This window comes from Oncorhynchus masou, chromosome 21 (assembly GCF_036934945.1).
Source record: "Oncorhynchus masou masou isolate Uvic2021 chromosome 21, UVic_Omas_1.1, whole genome shotgun sequence".
Lineage (NCBI taxonomy): Eukaryota > Metazoa > Chordata > Actinopteri > Salmoniformes > Salmonidae > Oncorhynchus > Oncorhynchus masou.
The window spans coordinates 38,886,304-38,900,483 of NC_088232.1; the positions used below are offsets into that span (position 1 = coordinate 38,886,304).

Below are 14,180 nucleotides of genomic sequence, written 5' to 3' on the forward strand. Positions count from 1 at the left end.
GATGGAAACAATTTCCCCAAATGAACTTTTAACAAGGCACACGTGTTAATTGAAATGCATTCCAGGTGACTACCTCATGGAGCTGGATGAGAAAATGCCAAGAGTGTGCAAAGCTGTCATCAAGGCAAAGTGGCTACTTTGAAGAGTTTCAAATATAAAATATATTTTGATTTGTTTAACAGCTTTTTTGTTACTACATGATTCCATATGTGTTATTTCGTGGTTGTGATGTCTATTATTCTACAATGTAGAAAATAGTAAAAACAAAGAAAAACCCTTGAATGAGTAGGTGTGTCCAAACTTTTGACTGGTACTGTATGAGAAAAAAACAACACAAAGCACTATGATGAAACAGCTTATCATGTAATCGATTTATTTATTTATTTAATTTGCCAGTTAATAAAACACATATACTGCATACACATTACATGCATTTTAATAATGTGACCGGGATATTACAAAACACTCCCAAAATTCCATGGTGCAAAAACATTACAACATTTAGACTACATAGATACTGATACATTACATACAGACATGAAGAAAGTTGTTATATTGCTCGATCATTAGCCAAATTTTGACATTCTTTTAAAAATGTAATTACGAAGATAGATGCACAAATCAAAATGTTTGATCTGTCTTGTTTGCTCTTTAAGGAATAAATGATGGCTATGAAGTGGATAGTGGGAGAGTTGAGTACTCCTCTCATCAAGACCCTTCCCCTTGGTAAGAGCATTGTTATTCTTCTTCACTCCCTTTATGGGAAATAGGCCACCAGACACCAAAGTGGATGATGTACATTTGCATGTGGCTCTAATAATTCCCAGTTAATTTCCGTTAGATCAACGGTGTGCCAACAAAAGGCCAGACTGTTATCAAGCCTAAAGTCTGCTCTCACTAAAGGGTTCATGTTTCAGGAGGCTAGCTTTAAAAGCAAACCGTTGTGGTACTACGTGTACAAATTGTGTTTAAACAAATATAAAATCAAGTATATTATAATAACTGTTTTTAAAGTAAGACTCACAAGGATGAGTTTTAAGGTGACACATCCTTTTAATTTCCGGAGCTTCCACACGTCATGAATAGCATTTAGGCTGTTCAAATCAAAGCATTGAGTGGTAGGAAAAGAACATCTAAATAGCTCCATGTTTTCACACATCTGAATATCAACATGACTTCATCAAAATCTGCAATTGTGCGGTCCCCAGAGCGCCTCTTCACCGGGAGCCCATTTGGGAAGGTAATGGCTGCGTAAACGTTATGAGGAATAATCTTCTCTGATTTCATGTGATTACTGGGCACCACGCTGACACAAGGGCCCAATGTGTTCGTCTCCCTGGCCAGGCCAGCGGGCTCTCCCAGTCTACCTATTAGCAGAGGAAAAGACATAATGGCCCAGCTCTATTGAGGCGCTGCTGTCTGCCAGTGCCAGCCCAATGACTGAACCTCTTTAATAAACATGAGCCAATTTCAGACTCCAGACCCTCTGATGGCTCCGTCTCCACCGTCATTAAGGCGCATGGTAAGCCCAAATCTAAGGCGATAAAACAAGTGTAAATGTAGAGGGAATAGCAAGAATCGCAGCTCTGATTGGCCACTGTGGTCCTGGTGGTCCTGTGCATAAATGATTGAAATGGGACTAATGAGTAGTTTTGCATGCTTGACATCTAATCTGGTCAGGGAAAGAGTGAGCTGTTGTAGGGTGACTACTGAGAGCGGTCACCATCATACCTCTTTCCTGCTCCTCTGTGATGCCACTCCCCCCCCCCCCGATGCTTATGTTTTAAGCATTCCACTTACTACAGTCACTTCTTGCGCTTTATTGCTTCAACAAGTGGTCTCGAAGTCCTGCACTTGAACGGAAACATAACACTGCAGGATGCTCTGCCCTTCTCTTTCTCTCTCTCTTGTTCTATCTCAATGTCTCTCTCTCCCCATCTCTTTTCCCCTTCCTCTATTCCTCTCTGTCACTCCTTCTCTTACCGTCTCCTTATGTATTTTCCTTTCTTCCCCTCTTCTCCCTTTTTCATTGTTTGCTTTATTTTGTCAGTGAGCCGACAAATGCCATCAAAATACTCTGTGGCTGGAAACAAAATAAAAAACGGCCTCCACTCTGTTGTCTTAGACAATAATTATGATTTGCCAGTTAAGCCTAGACTACAGCTGAGGGATTGTAGTTTAAAGCAGAGGCTTTGGTGAAAAAAATGCATTTATAGCCCTTTGTGTGGCTCCTCATTATGTGTGGGCCCGATTCATTAAGTAATTGGTTTGCAGTTGTTTACATGAGTATTAAGGCTCTCTATTCAGGAGCCTTTGAGAGATACATTGTGCAAATGTTGCATGTTATGAATGCAGAATGAGAGGCGGGGGCCAGTCCTATTGGCCAAGCACTACACTCGGCTGAAAAGCAAGAGAAAAGCGCTGGGTGCTGCTTTGCATAGCAATGACTTTGCCTTAATACGCTTTAAAGATTAAATATATGCAGTCTATACAAGATACAAAGAGATACTCTTAACACATTTATATGTGCTCATTTCACTATTATAGCATTGGAGAGAATTGAGGTCTTTCATATTCTGTTTTTTTTCTCTCGCCTCCACGCAATGTTTTTCAGCAAGACACTTTATAGAATGTGCTGTTTTATTGTATTATGAATCACAGCCAAGCAGACAGATCTGCAACATTTTTTTAAGGATTCATCCATTAAAAATCTTTTGCTGCCATTGTGAGTGGTAAAGCAAAATCACTTTGTGGTTGAGTGGGGATGAAAGGAATAATGCAGGAAGGAGTGAGACTTAATAAGCAGCTGCACTCCATGTAAAGACCACTTGTTCCCCTTTGTCTGCGGGTGCATGCCTCTGCTTCCTCTTCTGCAAGAATCTTTCTGCTGTTTTTCTTCCTTTACTGTAGGCATTTCAGATGGTGTTTTTTTCTTCTGTTTTTTCCTCTCTTTTTTTGGCCTGGCCTTGATTTAGGAAGAAATGATCTCACTAAAAAAGCTACAGAAAACATAGTCCACCCACATAGACAGTGTGGTGAAGAAGGTGCAACAGCGCCTTCCAACCACAGGAGGCTGAAGAGATTTGGCTTGGCCCCTAAAACTCTCACAAACTTTTACAGATGCACAATTGAGAACATCCTGTCGTGCTGTATCACCGCATGGTACAGCAACTGCACCGGCTGCAACCGCAGGGCTCTCCACCGGGAAAAAACTACCTGTTCACCCCGCTATCATCCAGAAGGCGAGGTCAGCACAGGTGCATCATAGCTGGGACCGAGAGACTGAAAAACAGCCTCGGCCTGTTCACCCCGCTATCATCCAGAAGGCGAGGTCAGTACAGGTGCATCAAAATTGGTACGAGAGATTGAAAAACAGCTTCTATCTTAAGGCCATCCGACTGTTAAATAGCCATCAATAGCCAGCTTCCACCCGGTTACGCAACCCTGCACCATAGAGGCTGCTACCCCATATACATAGACTTGTAAACACTAGTCACTTTAATGTTTACATACGGCTTTACCCGTCTCATATGTATATACTGTATTCTACTGTCATTTAGTCAATACCACTCCGACATTGTTCAATCTAATATTTATATATTTCTTAATTCCATTTTTTTAAACTTTTAGATTTGTATCTGCGCTGTTAGATACTACTGCACTGTTGGAACTAGGAACACAAGCATTTCGCTACACCCGCAATAACATCTGCTAAAGATGTGCATGTGACCAATAAAATTTGATTTGATTTATCTCACCCTCTCCAGTCATCAGTGGCTGCTATGTTTGTGATGCCGTGTCCCTGCTTGACAAAAACCTTCACTTGACAATTAGTGTGTGGAGCGTTCCCTTGGACAACAGTATGTGCTCAGGCATTCACCCCCCAATCACTCAGACAAAGTGTCATAGTCAGAAGTTAGCCCTCTGTGGAAGAGAGGCAAGAGGAAACGATGTGTGTGGCTCTCTCGCAGAACACAGGGAGGGAGAGGAGGAGGTAGGGAGAAAAATAGAGAGATTGCCCCAGAAAGAGGCAGGTAAAGAGACAAACAAACAAACAGAGACAGATTAGACAGAAATGTGGTAAAAGACTTTTGGTAGTGAAAGACCCACAGGGACAAACTGCTTTATTTCACTGCATATTCCTGGCAAAGTTAGACAAACACCCAGTCTGAAAACAAAAACCTGCTCCTACCCCTCCACTTCTTACTGGCTCTTCATTTGTAGATCTGAAAGCATTGACATTGTGTAAGCAATATGGGTGTAACTCCATATACTGTAACCCACTGCAATGGTCTATGATTTGATTTGGGACCAGAGAAGAGAAACAGGCAGTGATAGACAGAGAACGACATGAATGGCAGGCAGCATTGAGAGGCTACTGCCAGAGGAGGTCACTCTCCTGCATTGGGTTCCTCTTCATTCGCACCATGCCCAACACTCACCATGCCCAACACTCACCATGCCCAACACTCACCGTGCCCAACACTCACCGTGCCCAACACTCACCGTGCCCAACACTCACCGTGCCCAACACTCACCGTGCCCAACACTCACCGTGCCCAACACTCACCGTGCCCAACACTCACCGTGCCCAACACTCACCGTGCCCAACACTCACCGTGCCCAACACTCACCGTGCCCAACACTCACCGTGCCCAACACTCACCGTGCCCAACACTCACCATCAAGTATCCATCTGTCTAATACCTGGTTAATCACACAATATCATGTCTTTTTATTTCTATTCATGACAAAAGTAAAGTTTTGTTTTTCATAAGAGGAACATTTTATTAGAAATTAATTTTTCACATTCCGATAAGTAATTTGTCTAATTTAGGTAGTTTAAAACAATTTGATAATGTAGTGTAAACTTGTGAATAATTTGAAATGGTCTAGAATTCAATTGAATATATTTAGGCTATTCCATTTTATTTCTGTCAATCATTGTTGTGTTCTGTTCTGTCAAGCAGCTGTGATTCCAATGAAGGAGCTGCCTGCTATCAATGAATGTAATTGAGTGTGAATCTGTGGCACCATTTTTACAGCTCTGCAGTTCCTCTTTATGGCCAGCAGAGAGCACTCACATGTTAGACAGCACAGAATGGAAGCAGTGAATGCCCAGGGTTGCCTCACACTGTTGGCCCTCTGAGTGCTAGCTACATCCTACTATAGTACTCTGCTGTTTTAAACGTCTAAACAGACCTAAACAATTTACCTGTGGGTCATAGCTGGGAATGGAGTAGGAGTTGATGGGGTGATGGGTCTCCCTCTTTTTACCCTTTTCCTTTAGACTAACGCTGGGCTAGAGTGCCTGTGCTATTAGCATTTCTTTGTGGGTGTTATCAGCTTTAAAAAGACAGGGTAAATTAAGGCAGAATTCTCTACCAGCCTGTGCCAACAGTATATTAAATACCAGGAATAAGCATCATTTTCCCAGACCGAATCAACCCTGTATAGCTTTTCCATAATTTAAGCACATCATCAAATTTAATTCCAATGAACTCATTACAAAAACAAAACAACAGTCCAAATTCACAATCATTATATAGTGCAGTTTGGATGGATAGCATATGATAAGTAAATGATAGAGTCATAAGCCTATGTCACCTTTACATAGAGACTAACAATAAGTATGTCTAATTGCAGAGAATAAAATCGTATTTTTGAAATGCAGAAGGATAATACGGGTGTTTATTTGTGTTATTGTGGAATTCTAATATAAGGGGTAGTAGACATGATGGGTTATATTAATATATACTTGTTTTGTATCATTTGCCAAAGTTTCATACAACATTTCTCCATTCTGCAAGGAATATAACATAATGATAGATAATAATCAAATGTGAGAAAAAGCATGAAGTTGTGATTGAACGATGGCAGTCCTGCTCACAAACCTTATTGTAATGTAGATATAACATAAGGTAAACAGTAATATGTAACAATCACAAAAACCAGGACGAAGACTCTCCAAAAAGGAGGCATTTCAGTGGTAGCTATATTTTCATAATTTCCCGCATTACATTCAACCCGGCAGACCAGAGTCTGCTAAACAGTGGCCGGCCCAGTCTGTCTTACATATTCAGATCATTGCCTCAATTAAGGCAAACCCCGCATAAGATGAACTGACATAAATGTTTATGGAAATGGAATACTAGATTGAAGGTCATCGGTGTCCTGGGCCCACTATGGTAATGGCCCAGTCTTGAAAATCAGCCAGTCCCTGTCTGAAGTGGAACAACTGATAGATCAACCCCCACGCTGCTTTGAGAAGTTATATAAAAGAATATTCCAATTTATTCCCGGAAACATTTTTTTTTTTTACCATCATTACAGTGGCGGGAGAAGAAGTAACATGTTGCTGTAAATGGCTGGATATTAAAGAGGGAATGTGAATATATAAACATATTGACCATGTCTGTGTTTTCCCTTCCTTGTGTTACCCAACTGTTGTAAATTCAGTGTGGTTAAAATATCGTAGCCTAGAATGCTATGCCGTAACAGCTGATGTTGAATTATGACAAATAAGTCCCTGTATGAACGAAAAGGACCTGTGTTTGACAGGCTATGTTAGTGTAGAAGCAGGCTAAATGGGAAGTAGCAGACCAGACATCCTTGTCTCACTCTTTTCTTTTCCATCTGCACTTCGTCTAAAGCAGTGGTTCCCAAACTTTTTATAGTCCCGTACCCCTTCAAACATTCAACCTCCAGCTGCGTACCCCCTCTAGCACCAGGGTCAGCGCACTCTCAAATGTTGTTTTTGGCCATCATTGTAAGCCTGCCACACATACACTACACTATACGATACATTTATTATTCATAAGAATGAGTGTGAGTTTTTGTCACAACCCGGCTCGTGGGAAGTGACAAAGAGCTCTTATAGGACCAGGGCATAAATAATAATCAATAAGTTTGCTCTTTATTTAGCCATCTAACATATAAAACGTTATTTGTTAATCAATAATTGTGAATAACTCACCACAGGTTAATGAGAAGGGTGTGCTTGATAGGATGCACATAACTCTGTAATGTTGGGTTGTATTGGAGAGTCTCAGTCTTAAATCATTTTCCACACAGTCTGTGCCTGTGTTTAGTTTTCATGCTAGTGAGGGCCGAGAATCCACTTTTACATAGGTGGTTGCAAAGGGCATCAGTGTCTTAACAGCACGACTTGCCAAGGCAGGATACTCTGAGCACAGCCCAATCCAGAAATCTGGCAGTGGCTTCTGATTAAATTCAATTTTCACAGAACCGCTTTTGCAATTTTGATGATGCTCTTGTTCAGTTATCGGTAAGTGAACTGGAGGCAGGGCATGAAAGGAATAACGAATCCAGTTGTTTGTGTCATACTTCTGGGGAAACTACCTGTGTAATTGCGCACCCAACTCACTCCGGTGCTTTGCTATATCACATTTGATATTGTTCGGAAGCTTGAGTTCATTTGCACACAAAAAAATCATACAATGGTGGAAAGACCTGTGTGTTGTCCTTGTTAATGCAGAACAAGAAGAGCTCCAACTTCTTAATCATCGCCTCCATTTTTGTCCCACACATTGAATATAAACTCAGCAAAAAAAAGAAACGTCCCTTTTTCAGGACCCTGTCTTTCAAAGATAAGATACAAATAACTTCACAGATCTTCATTGCAAAGGGTTTAGACACTGTGTCCCATGCTTGTTCAATGAACCATAAACAATTAATGAACATGCACCTGTGGAACACTCATTAAGACACTAACAGCAATTAAGGTCACAGTTATGACGCTTAGGACACTAAAGAGGACTTTCTACTGACCCTGAAAAACGGCAAAAGAAAGATTCCCAGTGTCCCTGCTCATCCACATGAACGTGGCATGAGGCACGAGTCATGAGGACTGCAGATGTGGCCAGGGCAATAAATTGCAATATCCGTACTGTGAGATGCCTAAGACAGCACTACAGGGAGACAGCTGATCGTCCTCATAGTGGCAGACCTCGTGTAACAACACCTGCACAGGATCGGTACATCCGAACATCACACCTGCGGGACAGTTACAGAATGGCAACAACAACAGCCCGAGTTACACCAGGAATGCACAATCCCTCCATCAGTGCTCAGACTGTCCGCAATAGGCTGAGAGAGACTGAACTGAGGGCTTGTAAGCCTGTTTTAAGGCAGGTCCTCACCAGACATCACTGGCAACAATATCGCCTATGGGCACAAACCCTCCGTCGCTGGACCAGACAGGACTGGCAAAACGTGCTCTTCACTGACTAGTCGCGATTTTGTCTCACCCAAAAGGGTGATGGTTGGATTCATGTTTATCATCGAAGGAATGAGCGTTACACCGAGGCCTGCACTCTGGAGCGGGATCGATTTGGAGGTGGAGGGTCAGTCATGGTCTGGGGCAGTGTGTCACAGCATCATCGGACTGAGCTTGTTGTCATTGCAAGCAATCTCAATGCTGTGCGTTACAGGGAAGACATCCTCCTCCCTCATGTGGTACTCTTCCTGCAGGCTCATCATGACATGACCTTCCAGCATGACTGCCACCAGCCATACTGCTCGTTCTGTGCATGATATCCTGCAAGACAGGAATGTCAGTGTTCTGCCATGGCCAGCGAAGTGCCTGGATCTCAATCCCATTGAGCACGTCTGGGACCTGTTGGATCGGAGAGTGAGGGCTACTTTGTTTTTTAAACATTTGATTTGAAGCTCAACTTGCACTAAGACAACCTCATGGATGTTTTTATGAAAAACGATTTAGTCAGGAGTAGCTACAAGGTTGTACAAACTGATGACTTAACCATGTAGCTATTGTCTGTCTGGTATTCCTTAAATTAAACACCATTTCAATGAAAAGCAAAGAATGTTGCTGGAGTGTTTGATAATAGTGGATTTCTGGAAACAGGTTAATGAGACTTAATCTAATCTTATAGATGCTGAAGTTCCCTTATGCCCAGAATTTCTCCGACGTAAAGGGGACTTGAACATTACTAAAGGGACAGATTTTAGAGTGGCATAATAGCTGCTAAGACAATCTTGCAAGGTTGTTTTTAGCCTGTAATGAAGCCTGAAACATTTTGATTTTAAAGATGTTCACTGCAAGATTACAATCAGCTTCTTCTATCACGTTGACAAATTGGATCAGGGCTGTGAATCTTATTTCATGTCTGTCGCAAAGTTCTACCTTTTTGAATTTGTTGAAGTTAATTTATTTGTCTAAAGTCCAAAAACAAATTATTTTAAATAAATATAGGAATTTTCTTGCATAGAGCATATCTCATTTAATCATATCTGAATGTGTACCCTTTGAACAAAAAATGTGTTATCTAAAACGCTTGCTCTCGGTTTCAGGAGGACATACTGTATGCAAGGTGCCCTTTCAAATGCAGAAAGACAGGCTGATTATTTGTGATTGCATCCTTGCGTCGTCCCCCATTTCCCCCCCCCCCCCCCTCTTTTTTTTACCTTGGTTTCTTGACTAGCTCTGTTTTGATTTGCCTGCTCTGAGTGTCAAAGGTTTTCAGAGGTATACTCTCTCTTCTTGCCTTGAGGCATAGGGGTAGACATCATCCAAATATCTGCCGGGAAGCTTATTGATATGTCAACATAATGGTTGCAATATAATGGTAATGCCAGCTATGTAATTGAATGCATGTATTGAATGCATGTATTGGAAAGCAATCTTCTCACTGTTGGACATGGGTAGGGAGTGTTTCTGTTTGTTGTTTTTTGGGGTGGTGTGGCAAAAGTAGAAACGTAGTTTGTAAGATGGAGTGGCTTTCAATAGGATCAGAGCCAACGTAATTGAGTTCATATACTCAGTGTACAGCAGTCACATTTGGCTGGGCTTGGAGAGAAGGGGGTAATTGTGAGGATGGCAATCAAAGGGGTCATGCGTTTGAATTAAGGGACACATGGATGCAGATGGATGCACACCGTGCGTGTGTGTGTGTGTGTGTGCAAACTGTCCTATTTTTGTTCCATCTCAAAAAAAAAACATTTTAACTGTTGAACATAAAAGTATAAACAGGCCATATGGATGTACAATAACCACGACAGATGATGGGGATATATTGTGGTGGTTGTGAATAGGCCCTGTGATGATGTAAATTGAAGAGGAGGCCTTTAAAAGTAAAACAGCCTACTGCATATGCATCAAGGCACATCAAAGCCCTTTCAGGGGTCACACATTTACATAGCGATATCACTGATGCTATGGGAACCCAGCAACCCTGTCTTTGGACCACTTCTGAATAAAGAGGGGGCTTGTGGAAGTCCTTCAACGTGATTAGAACAGGAGTCAAGGAAGTTTCCTTTGGTTTTCCTTCCCTTTAAAACAGGCTTAGGCTTGGAAGTCTGGCTCCTCAAGTTCCTGATAGGCATCATTGTAACATGCGTGTTACATACACATTTTGGTAAAGGCACTGGTACAAGAAACTAGGCCTTTGATGGTGTGAGTTGTACATTTGATTGATGGGACATGCATAGCGCTAGAATGGTCCTCCATCTCTGCTGCCTTTTTTCATGGTGTTTGTGTGATTTCACTGACTGTGACAATGATATCCGTTTTGTCCTTGAAGGCCATTTACTTACTATGTGCCTGACTTATTGGACACAACTGCCGTACACTATTTAAGTGCTCTCAATGTCAAAGATCACTGTCACAATGACTGACTTGCTTTTTGAAATTTTGCTTTTAACAAGGTTATTCACTTTTCTGTGCATTTTCAGGAGAGAAAAGACAAAACTGAAAACCTACTCTGCACTACAGTCTAAAGGTGAGTTAGGAATGCAGCCACATTCATCCTAAATAATGCTGTCTATCTCTGTTTCTCATCATGAAGTAAGCTAGTTGTTAGCAATATTGTGAACCACTTGAGATGTTATGCTAATGACAGAATCATCCATCTATGCATGGTTCACAAATGGGTGTGAAAAGGGCACATGGACAATTATTCAATATCTTGCTCTCTGTTATAGCAATGCTACATCTGTAATTAGTATAGATTTCACAATGATCATATCAGTTCTTGTTTGGATTTGAATACCCCCATCTCTGCTTTTATGAATGTCATGATTCAGTATCCTGCCTCAAATGTTGGTTCTGTGTTATGAATTATTTATATTTTTGGGGAGATTCAGACGATAGCAACTCCAAGATATAAGCTGCCTTACGTCCTCAGCCCTACAATACGAACAATGACAACTCTGAGGATTATTATGACTGACTACAAATGGATTATTATGACTGACCACCTGAGTAAAGGGATTATTATGACTGACCACCTGAGTAAAGGGATTATTATGACTGACCACCTGAGTAAAGGGATTATTATGACTGACTACCTGAGTAAAGGGATTATTATGACTGACCACCTGAGTAAAGGGATTATTATGACTGACTACCTGAGTAAAGGGATTATTATGACTGACTACCTGAGTAAAGGGATTATTATGACTGACCACCTGAGTAAAGGGATTATTATGACTGACCACCTGAGTAAAGGGATTATTATGACTGACCACCTGAGTAAAGGGATTATTATGACTGACCACCTGAGTAAAGGGATTATTGTGACTGACCACCTGAGTAAAGGGATTATTATGACTGACTACCTGAGTAAAGGGATTTTATAAATGAAATGTATTTATTATTTTAACCCCCTTTTCTCGATCTTGTCTCATTGCTGCAACTCCAATGGGCTCGGGAGGGAAGGTCGAGTCATGCGTCCTCCGAAACATGACTCGCCAAACTGCGGTCCTTAAAACCTGCCCGCCTGCCAGCCGCACCAATGTGTCGGAAGAAACACTGTTCAACTGACGACCGAGGTCAGCCTGCAGGCGCCCGCCACAAGGAGTCGCTAAAGCACGTAGAGCCAAACCGGCCAAATCCTTCCCTAACCCAGACGACGCTGGACCAATTGTGCGCCACCCTATTGGACTCCCGATCACGGCCGCTTATGATACAGCCCGGGATTGAACCTGGGTTTGTAGTGACGCCTCTAGCACTGCGATGAAGTGCCTTAGACCGCTGCGCCACTCGGGAGGCTAGAGAAAAGGGATTCTTAACAGAAGCTGCTGAGAACGCTTTAGAGAATGTCACCATACTGTTTCATTTTTTTCTTCCATCCATTACCCTTATCTGGCTAGATTATTTTTACGTTGTAAAATGTATGCATACTGTATCGTACAAGAATAATAACAATAAACCTGATGCCTCTTACTGTGGATAAAGTATGTGAAGTGTTTTTTTTTTAAACACGCCGATGTTAACCCTGCTTCAGTCCCTTTATCTGAACGACTCTTACAACTCATAATAACAGCTTGAAATAGATTAATCTGGTCTTTTAAAGCGATTTGTTTGCACTAGGCTGGAAATCATGCATTTTGAATGCTGCTAGCATCTCCGAGTGGTCTGCATCTAGCATGCTTGAGTGTAGTGATGTGAGTCACCTGTGAAATGACAAAGCACAATGCCCACTCTGGATGTTACCAAACGACCGGCAGACCTGTTGAAGTGGCCCATCGCCCAGGACAAGATAATAATTTATTAAATTCCTATAGTACTTTTCATGGTATCTCAAAGACGTATCGTCGTCTTTACAGTAGAAACAACGGATCACAATGTATGTTTTTGGAACTGTTTAGTGAAGTTGTAGTTATGTACAAAGATGATATCAGACCTGTATTAGTTCTTTTTCATTTCCCATGTGCCTTTTCATTTTCTATGACATTTTGAACTCCCTAATATCGTATTGCTGTAAGGAATGTTTTAGTACAATCATGTTTTCATGTTTTATTTTTGTATGCTTTTTGATCAAATTATTGTTGGAGTAGACATGCAGTACTCAGAAACATAATTAAATTTGATATGAAAAAAAGATGTGGTCTTTGTTGGTTCACTTTGTTTAACCCCTCAACCTGCCTTCCCTCCCATCTACCCTTTTCCTTTTCACTCTTAAAGTAACAGTACCTCTCAGTGACGGCTGTGTTCAAGAGAAGCAAAACCGTGATGTGTCATGGATAAATTGTGACTGATTGACTGATCTACAAATAATAATGATTTGTTATTTGTAATGCAATATTCTATGTAGATCAGTCAGTTGGCAGTTGCCTGCACTATCGGCTGCAATGTCAAACAATCTCAATTAATATTTACTCCACACACAGAAATGCATACAAAGCACTCTCTTGCACTACATTTGGCAAATCTGACCATAACTCTATCCTCCTAATTACAGCTTACAAGCAAAAACTCTAACAGGAAGTACCAGTGACGGGTTCAATACAGAAGTGGTCAGATGAAGACTGATGCTAAGCTACAGGACTGTTTCACTAGCGTAGACTGGAATATGTTCCGGCATTCATTTGATGGCATTGAGGATTGACCACATCAATCACCGGCTTCATTATTAAGTACATCAACGATGTCGTCCCCGCTGTGACCATACATACATTTCCCAAACAGAAACCATGGATTGCGGTCAACATCCGCGCTGAGCTAAAGGCTAGAGCTGCCACTTTCAAGAAACGGGACACATCCAGACTCTTATAAGAAATTCCCTCTACGCCCTCCGACGAACCATCAAACAGACAAACTGTCAATACATGACTAAGATTGAATCCTATTATACCATCTCTGATGCTCGTTGGATGTGGCAGGGCTCACAAACTGTCACAGATTACAAAGGGAAACCCAGATGCGAGCTGCCCAGTGACGCGAGCCTACCAGATGAGCTAAATGCCTCCTATGCTCTCTTCGAGGCAAGCAACACGGAACCAGACATTAGACAACCAGTTGTTCCAGACGACTGTGTGATCACGCTCTCCATAGCCAATGGGAGTAAGACCTTTTAAACAGGTTAACATTCACAAGGCCGCAGGGGAAGACAGATTACCAGGACGTGTACTTCGATCATGCGTTGACCAGCTGACAAGTGTCTTTACTGATATTTTCCAACTTCCCCCTGGCCCAGTCTGTAATACCTACATGTTTCAAGCAGACCAGCATAGCCCTGTGCCCAAGAATGGTAAGGTAACCGGTCTAAATTACTTTTGCCACGGAGCACTCACATCTGTAGCCATGAATTGCTTTGGAAGGCTGGTCATGGTTCACATCAACACCATCATCCCAGACATCCTGGACCCATTCAAATTCTCATATAGATCCACAGTTGAAGCAATCTCTATTGCACTCC

The 14,180-nt window shown here is 41.7% G+C and overlaps 1 pseudogene; it reads left to right on the forward strand.

Annotated features, from left to right (window-relative positions):
* LOC135508324 (uncharacterized) overlaps positions 1–12,857 on the forward strand; it is a 52,717-nt pseudogene extending 39,860 nt beyond the window's left edge.
* Positions 12,858–14,180: the final 1,323 nt, after the last annotated feature.